The sequence below is a fragment of the Mus caroli genome, chromosome X (assembly GCF_900094665.2).
Source record: "Mus caroli chromosome X, CAROLI_EIJ_v1.1, whole genome shotgun sequence".
Taxonomy (NCBI): domain Eukaryota; kingdom Metazoa; phylum Chordata; class Mammalia; order Rodentia; family Muridae; genus Mus; species Mus caroli.
The window spans coordinates 142,294,180-142,303,724 of NC_034589.1; positions in this window are offsets into that span (position 1 = coordinate 142,294,180).

The window sequence follows — 9,545 nt, forward strand, 5'->3', positions numbered from 1 at the left end:
ATTGCTCTTTCAAATTCGTTGAAGAATTGAGTTGAAATTTTGATGGGGATTGCATTGAATCTGTAGATTGCTTTTGGCAAGATAGCCATTTTTACAAAGTTGATCCTGCCAATCCATGAGCATGGAAGATCTGTCCATCTTCTGAGATCTTCTTTAATTTCTTTCTTCAGAGACTTGAAGTTTTTATCATACAGATCAAAGAAAATATTAAATCCATCATTTTGCTACATCCAAGATATATACCTCAACATCAATGTAGACATTACCACAGGGTAAAATTGGTTGGAAAATATATTCCAAGCAAATAAACCCAAGGAGCAAGCTTCTGTATCCATTTTAATATCTAACTAATGAAACTTCACCCAAAAGTGATTAAAAGAGATAGGAAGGACACTATATATTTATCAAAGGAATAAATTTACCAAGAGGACATCTCATATCTTAACATTTATGCCCCATACACAAGGGCAGGATATATTGTATGAGAAAAATCTGTTTTCAATATAAAGGAAAAATGGAAATAAAAAGCTGATATATGAGGCAAATATTTTTTATAGCCAGGTAATTGGTCATTAGTATTTTAGTTTTGACCAACAAGCTTGTTGTTCTATGATATTGCTATTAATAAGCTTTCTATCATGTTAACAAATTACCTGAGAAATCTGTTGAAAAAGATAAAAAAAAAATCTTGCATCATAGTGTAGGAGGTTTTAGTTCATTGTGATTTAGCCTTTTCCTCTTGGGCCTATAATGAGGTAACAGGAGTGCTATACAAAATAAAGCAGACACAGAATGCTATATCATTTGGTAAGGAATCTAAGCAAGCTGAACTCAGAGGTGGGTGGCTGCCTGGGGGAGGAGCTAAGAGAAGCATGGGAAGATTTTGGCCCAAACTACAAAGATTCTGTTGCAACAGATAAATTCGAGGGAGTTCTTATCCTCATCGTGACCACAATTAACAATGTACATTTGAAAACTTCTAAGGAAATCAAACTTAGGAATTCTCCCCAGGAATATAACGCGAGTATATGAGGTGATGATCATGTTAATTTACTTGACCTGATCACTTTGCAATGTACACATATCCTGAAACATCACACTGCATACTGAAAATAGATACATTTTAGTTTCTCAATTATGTGTTAATAAAGCTGGAGACATTTTGTAAAAAAATCTGCAAAGGTCAGACTTCAGTAAAGACGATGTTGTAAATGATCTTGAAGACAAAAGTAAGATAATAGTGTCACTAAGGCCCAGAACTGAGGCAGCTAGAAAAGGGCTGAATCCATTCAAAACTGTAAAGAAACAGAAGCCCACCTGCGAGGGACATTGTTCTCTCCTGCGAGATGGTGCTCAGGAGGAGATACAACCCCATGGAAGCTTTTAGAAGATTATTTCTGGGAATGAGGATAATTCATAGCTTTGTATTTGCAAACTCACTTTAAAAAGAACATTAGGGAGGAAATTATAACAAAAACATTATCTCAAAAATAACATTTTTTTCATGATATCCCTAGTTGCTAAGAAACAAGAATTACCCAGATGGTCCCTTATTCTATATGAAATTTTTATGATAATTAAAACACAAGCCCAAGAGGGTCTTTTGACACACTGTCACATATTTTTAGGCTAGCATAGGCTAACAAATTAGAATAAAATTATGCAACTAATTTTATACTTAAGACATTAATTTATGTTTATGGCTAAACTCAAAAAATATTGGGCTTTGTTGTCAATGAAACATAATTAAGCACACAGGTCTTTAATATGTGATTATAAATTTTCCTTAAATATTTCTTTCTTTAAAACATGGTGAACAAGGTTCATTTTCTGTAAGATAATGAAAATTTTAATGGCAACCGAACTCATTTTATATCCTTTGGTCTGACTCTTGTAATATTTGTACATAAATAAACCTAGCCCTATCCAAAAACAAGGAACCTTTGAGCTATGGACATACACAGACATGAGGCCAGTAACTAAACCTGTAACACTATGACTTTAAACAAGTTTCTTATGTTTTAGATGCATTCATTTACTCACTTTATAAACCGAATAAATAAGCAAGTGTAATGGGTTGATCTAAATAAAGCCTGTATCCTAGTAGCTAACTCAAGGCAAATACTAAAGAATCAGTAATGAAAGAGGCCTCCGGATTGTAAATGCTGAAAGCCTCACAGCATCAGTCATGCTGAAGCTTGACTTCTCTGTGCCTACTACCTGTAAAGACATATGAGGTTAGGATTTTCATTGCTGTAAAGAGACACCATGACCAAGGCAACTCTTCAAAAGGAAAACATTTCATTGAAGCTAGCATATAATTTCAGAGGTCCAGTCCATTATTATCATGGCAAAAGCATGGCGCTGCACAGGCAAACATGGGGCTGGAGGAGGTGAAAATTCTACATCTTGATCCAAAGGCAACCAGAAAAAAAGACAACTGTCTTCTTTTAGGCAGCCAGGGTGAAGCTGGGTGGAGCCTGAGCATAAGAGGCCTGAAAGCCCACGTAGGCAGGGACACATTTCCTTCAAGAAGGCCACACTCCTCCAATTAGCACACACCTCCTAATTGTGCCACTCCCTATGACCAAGTATTCTAACCACCTCAAACACTGACCTGCCAAATAAGGAGTTTAACATACAATTTGGGAGCAGTCTTGATGCTTTCTTGGAAATCTGACCAAAATCAGAAAGGATACTTCCTACCTCTTCCCCAGGTAGCATGGATCTGGGGATCTGGGTTTTCAGAAGAACTAAAAGAGAAAAATGGTGATCTGCTCCTTACATATATATCAGACACTGTCCTTAGTTCTGTTCTACCATGGAGTTATAGCAGAGACAGATCATCCCCTGACAACTTCTTCATATCTTCCATGTAATAAAGCTAAGCTTCATTTTTTTTGAAAAAGAAATCTAGAAACAAGAAAAAATAGCTAATGGTTTTATTTTCCCTGAAATCACTATTTTTTTTTCTAAAAACTCCCTGCCAGTTGATCTAATTTGCCTATTCATGTTTTTTTTTTATTTCTCTTCAATACCAACCTTGTCATGGACATTTTTTTCCAATAAATGACATCCATAGGTAGCAATTTTTCAAGCAATGTGGCTTTCAAATTTTTTCTTCTCATGAAGTTATTTTCTACGTAGCAGGCACACTATCAGTTTTGCTTTGTTTTGTTGTTGTTGTTGTTGTTGTTGTTGTTTTGTATGCTACCATGAGATCAGACATTTCCAGGCTGTTCAGTACTTCTGCTATATAGCTGTGCTGTTGAGTACAACCCCCACCACAAACTTTAGAATGTAATCTGAGACCCATCCCTAGTCACACTGAGGTGTAATCTTCAAGGTCAGAATCCTAGGACCTATACTTTTTAATAGTTTCCCAGGCAGTTATTAGATGGCCCATGATCAGTTGACTCCAATAGTAAACAAGGGTTACTTAGACAAGTATTATTTAAGGCAATAGTAAGCAAGGGTTATCAGTGTGTTGCTCTACTTCCCCACTTGAAAAATACAGAAGTGCTTCACGCACTTCTCTCGTTCATCTCAACTTCACATTTTCAGAGAGATGTATCTAGTAAATACACAAAATCCAAGAAAATACAAAAAAGATACCCTCCACATATTTTAATGTACTACATCCAATTTTATTAATCTTCAGTCTAGCATCATACTTTCTTGCCATTAGTATTTTCAGGTACAGGGTAGGTTTTTTTGTTTTTTGTTTTTTTAATTTATTTTTTAATTAGGTCTTTTCTTCATTTACATTTCAAATGCTATCCCAAAAGTCCCCCAGACCCTCCCCCCCCACTCCCCTACCCACCCACTCCCACTTCTTGGCCCTGGCATTCCCCCATACTGAGGCATATAAAGTTTGCAAGACCAAGGGGCCTTTCTTCCCAATGATGGCGGACTAGGCCATCTTCTGATACATATGCAGCTAGAGACACGAGCTCCGGGGGTACTGGTTAGTTCATATTGTTGTTCCACCTATAGGGTTGCAGATCCCTTTAACTCCTTTAAAGTCAGCATAAGCTAGAATAGATCAAACAACAGAGCCCCTCCTCAGATGTCTCATCACTGAGACTAGTAGCCACTGATGGGACAGGGTTTGGGAGGCCTCCTCACATTCATTATATCTCTTCAATACAGACATTTCCATAGATGATATTTCCAAATAAATAACACACATATAAGTGGCAATTTTTCAAGCAATGTGAAGTTTCATCTATATTTTTTTCTTCTCAGAAAGTTCTTTTCTACCTAGCAGGTACACTGACATTCAAAAATGGTCTGTAAACAACCTTGCAGGAGATGGAGTTTGCTAAGTGTTCTGTATCCTACACAAGTCTCCTCCACATGGACTTCTGGGCCCTGTACTCACTTCATTTTTTATTATTATTTTAAAGGGGACAGTAATAATATAGAGACTGAGCAAGGCATATGACTAAAAGCCCATGCTCATAGCTCAGCAGAAAACAAGAAGCCATGTAGGTGGGACCAGTTGGAATTCACAAGCTGCATCAACCCGTATTTTTAGAAAGGGCATGTCAGATCTAGTATCCCTTCTTGTTAGGCTATCTTGGTATTCCTAGAAGGTCAGGCATAATGACAAAATAAAGGCATACTCCTTTAACTTCTCTAACTCCCACGTTTTTAGTCTTTATTCTGTCCCTTTAATGTTTAAAGGGAAGGCTCGATCAGTCTTCCCAGGGCAGGGAATAATAACACAACCATTCAGAGAGAAATTTAGCCTTTCTCTATGTTTCAATTAATAGCAATCCTAAAATATAACATTATTGTTCCCTTTTAAATAACAATAAAAAGGGAAATTAGTAAAAGGCCCAGCACTACATGTGGCAGGCTCTTTGGCAGGATATAGCGCACTTCACAGAGACAGTCTTGTACTGGGCTGTTTCAAAACCAGTAAATTTGGAGACATAAACTCTGTCTGCCTTCTCATTGCCCAGATACAAGAATTAACCATTCTAAAATACTTACAATAATTAGTGGTTGGGAAGATTTTTACACACCATAGATTTTCAAGAATACTGATAGAATATTTTTGAAAAGAAAGGATAATGAATGAAAAAAGGGGAAAATTAAGCAATGAAATAAAGAAGAAGCAATTGGAAGGGAGGAAGAGAAGTGAAGATAGGGTGAAAAGAGAAGAAAAGGAAAAGAAAGAAGAGGGAAGGAGAAGATGGCAATATGTCTGTGACGGTAACAAAGCAAGCAGAGGGAACCATGAACAATAGAGCCATCCAAACAGCCATCTATGTGTTCCTCACATTAAAAGGCTGTGTCCTCTGAGAAAATACTTGGTCTGACTTCTTGATCCACAGCCAACTCTGTGACATTCTTCCTCTCCTAAGAATGGAGTATGGTATAATAAACTCATGGTAAATTGAAAATCTTATCAGAAATGCAATGAACATTCTTAACCTGAGTACAAAGGATTCAAATGCCTGAGCTGGCACAGCTTGTGATATAGATGTCTCATTTGTGACGGACCACTCCACAGTTGTTTATTCTCTGCATTTGACCAGTTGTTAGTCTCTGTATTAACTACAGTCCACTGCATAAAGAAGTTTCTCTGATGAGGCCTGAGATCTGCAGTAATTTATGGTTATAAAAATAATCTAAGACTGATCTGTTTGTAAAAATCATAGTAATAGGCCATCTACTGAGGTTTCTTACTTTCTCGACTGTGACTTCTTTGCTAGGTTTACAGTACCAGGCATGAGTAATGTAGTTATTTAAATGAGAAATTCCTCCTAGAGTCTCAGGTATTTGAACACTTGACCCCCAGTTAGTGATGCTGTTTGGGGAACTTTAGGAGGTACAAACTTGCTGGGTGGTAGTGACATATGCCTTTAATCTGAGCACTTGGGAATCAGAGAGGCAGGCAGAACTCTGTGAGTTCCAGGCCAGCCTGGTCTACAGAGTAAGTTCCAGGATAGCCAGAGCTACCTGTAGAAATCCTGTCTGGAAACAAACAAAACAACGACAAAATAGAGATGCAGTGCTGCTAGAGAAAGTATGTAATTAGGAGTAAGTTTTGAGAGCTTAAGACCCTAAGGCATTTGCCATTTCTGTCTCTGCTTCATGCTATGGTTCAAGATATGTGTTCACAGCTTGTGGTTTCATCTACCATGCCAGCCTTCTGCTGCCATGCTTCTTCACTACCATGGGCTCTAACCCTCTGGAACCATAAGACAAAATCAACACATCTATACATTTATTGGTCTTAGTGTTTTATCACAGAAACAAAAAAGAATATACCTTAAACACGTATCTCTTTAATGAAATGGTCCAATACTTCTATGAACAAAGTTAGATTTTTTAAAAATGAGTTAATTCAAAGAAAAATGTCTAGAAAATAAAAATAAATGTGGTACATGGATAAAACAGAAGTTTGAAGTTTAAAGAATTGCTGCTACTTATCATTAACACACATAGCTTACTGCAGTTTTAAATCCTCATCAGATAATTCTGCAATGAAGATCAGTTAACACAGAAACTTATAACTGGTCAAAGTACAGTGAATAAAAGTCTGTGGAGTCCTCAGTCATAAATGGAACATCTATATCATGCCCTTTTGAGGCTCAAGGAACATTAAGGAGAAAGTGATAGAAAGGTTGTAAAATCTAGAGACCAGGAAAGACCAGGGCAAAACTGTCTTCTGGGCAGGAAAGAAATGATGTACTCATGAATTCAGCACAGCACAAAACCTGCACAAGAACAAGGTGATCAACCTTCCAGCATGGACAGAAAAAGGACTCAGGGACCTCCACCCAAAGTTGAGGATCTATTGAGAGTTGATAGCTACTAGGGAGGAGTCATCATTTTTCTTTAAGGGTATGGCCCTTGATATGTGACTGTGCTACAGTGGATGGTCCCAAAACCATGAGTATATAGGCAATACAAACTGGCCTCAGTGAGTTATTAAAATAAAAAAAATGAATTTGAGACCAGAAGTGAGGGGGAAAGGGCTTGACCTATTGGGGAAAGAATAAAGAGGAGGTGACTGGTATTTGAGAAACATGATTTATAAATACATTAAAGTACCAGGAGCCCAGAGTTACCCTTGTGAAGTTCCAGACAAGTAAATCTTCTAATTTGGTGTAGTACAAATAAAGTTAATTTCTAGAAATCAGAACCATAGAATTGTAGCCCTTCAGACAACATGTAGCCATTCTTCTATATAGCAAAAAGATGAAGGCCAGATTATTTTAAAGTGATTGATTTTTTTCCAAGGTTACAAAGAGAACAATGATCATGAGACCTCAGGGATCCTGTCACTTTTCTGTTACCTCAGTTTACCATTTTAACTCCTGTCTAGCCTTATAGACAAAACTTTCCAGGTCTAAATTTGTGTAGGTAATACAGCTATCATACCAGTGGTCACACTAGGTTAGCAGTATTTTCTAGTCTGGGTATGAGACCTGGGACAGGGGCATCTAATATCTATACAGGCCTGTGACACACAATAAGAAGAAGTATAAAGAAGTGCATGTTATCCATAAGTTGAAAATACTGACCAAAACTGAAACAATAACTGAATGAATGAGCCTAGAAGTTATATTAGCACACAAATTGATATGTAACAGTCTTTGTTAAAAATCTGTGAACCTAAAGGTCTTTCTTTTTAAGGTGCATGTATAGTGCATTGCCATTTATGATGGCAAATATGCTCAAAAGTAAACAACAAATTTGTTCATATGGATGATGTTCATGTAATCTAAAGGCAGAATAAAGTTCTTGAATGAGAAATTAGAGGGTTTGACACCATTACATATATTCACCTCTTAACTGAGATCTCAAGCAAACGGTAACCTGGGATATACTTCTCACTCTACAAACTGAATATGAAAAAGAGCCTTTCTAATTTTAATAGACTGAGGCCAGTCCAATTGTACACAGGTAGGCTCCAGTGACCTTTGCTATTTCCAGAAAGTCAGGAAGTCTGTTTCACACTCCTGACATATTGTCACGTGCAAATTGCACTGAAAAATTCATTTCTCTCCTGAAGAAGACATCAATCCCTGTAGTTGTTGGTGGAAAGTATATATATTTCTTTCTTTTTTGAAGCAGAATCAGGAACCAAGTACATTTATTATATGTGATCAGAGGACCAGAAGATGCCAACACATTACATTTTGGCAGTTGTATATGGCAGAAGTTGGAAAGTAGAATAATGGGACATTAGTCCTAACAAGTGAAAACCTATTACTCAGAATTTATGAATTGATCATTCTAGTTATAACTAGGACATGATGACTCATTATTTTCCCACCCAGAATGAATGGAGAGTTTCCCTTTTTTGTGGTTTCTTTTGAAGATGTAGTTGACTGCCAGGTGAGCTGCAGACAGCCTGTTTCCTTTCTTGTCACCTACAGGTGTGTCTTCATGCAACAGGAAATGTCCAGAAAAACTGAGTCAATTTTCTAACTATGAAGTCATGTTTTGTTTAACATCTAAATATTTTAGCCCTGCCCCCACATTATCCATCCTTTCTCAAGAGAACTGTTCTTTCTAAGTTCCATTCCTACTTTCATCTTTGTATGTTTTTAATCTGGTTCGTGCTTAAGCATGGGTAGAAAGTTATTTGCTAGAGCAAAGACAACTTATCATTGGCTACCTGAAAAAAATAAAAGGAACAACAACCATGATGAAGGGTGGGAAGGTCAGGAGCCCCTTTTGGGAGATGTTGATATGCTTCTCCTCCTAACAATAAGTGTCGGAGACCCTCAGGGAGGGGTGGGGTCTCATGGACCTCCCCAACAACAGTTAACTGACAGAAACCATTCGGGAAAGGATAGGCTTCCTGAGTCCCTTATATATGGGGGAGTTGGGACTCAAATACCTCCCTTCTGACAACAGTTAACTGTCCTAGACCCTCAGGGAGGGGTCGGACCTCATGAGCCCCTTCTTGGAGGGACTTCAAAGATCCCCTTCTAACAACAATTCACGGTGCTTGACCCTGAAAGGAGGGAGAGGTAGGCTTCATGGGTCCCTTGTGAGAAGCTCAAAGGCCTCTCTTCTAACAATTAACTGACCAAGATCTTCAGAGAGGAGTGAGGCCTCATGAGCATCTCCTCCAGCAACAGTTAATTGGTAGTAGCCTTTCAGGGAAGGATTGGACCTGAGGACCCCCTTAAGGGAAGTATGGCTCCTTGTATCCTCCTGTAACAGTAGTGAACTTCCCTAGTCCCTCAGGGAGAGGTGAGGGCTCCTGGGCATCTCTCTCATATGAAGGTTGATGATGAGCCATAAGAATAAAGCTTTTGGCACATAAGCTTATTTCTAATGCTGCGTCCTTGCTCTTTCTCACTAGTCATGACTGTGATTCAGAGATAGGCCTTTTTTTTTAATATTTTTATTACATATTTTCCTCAATTACATTTCCAATGCTATCCCAAAAGTCCCCCATAGCGCCCCCCACTTTCCTACCCACCCATTCCCATTCTTTTGGCCCTGGCATTCCCCTATATTGGGGCATATAAAGTTTGCAAGTCCAATGGGCCTCTCTTTCCAGTGAT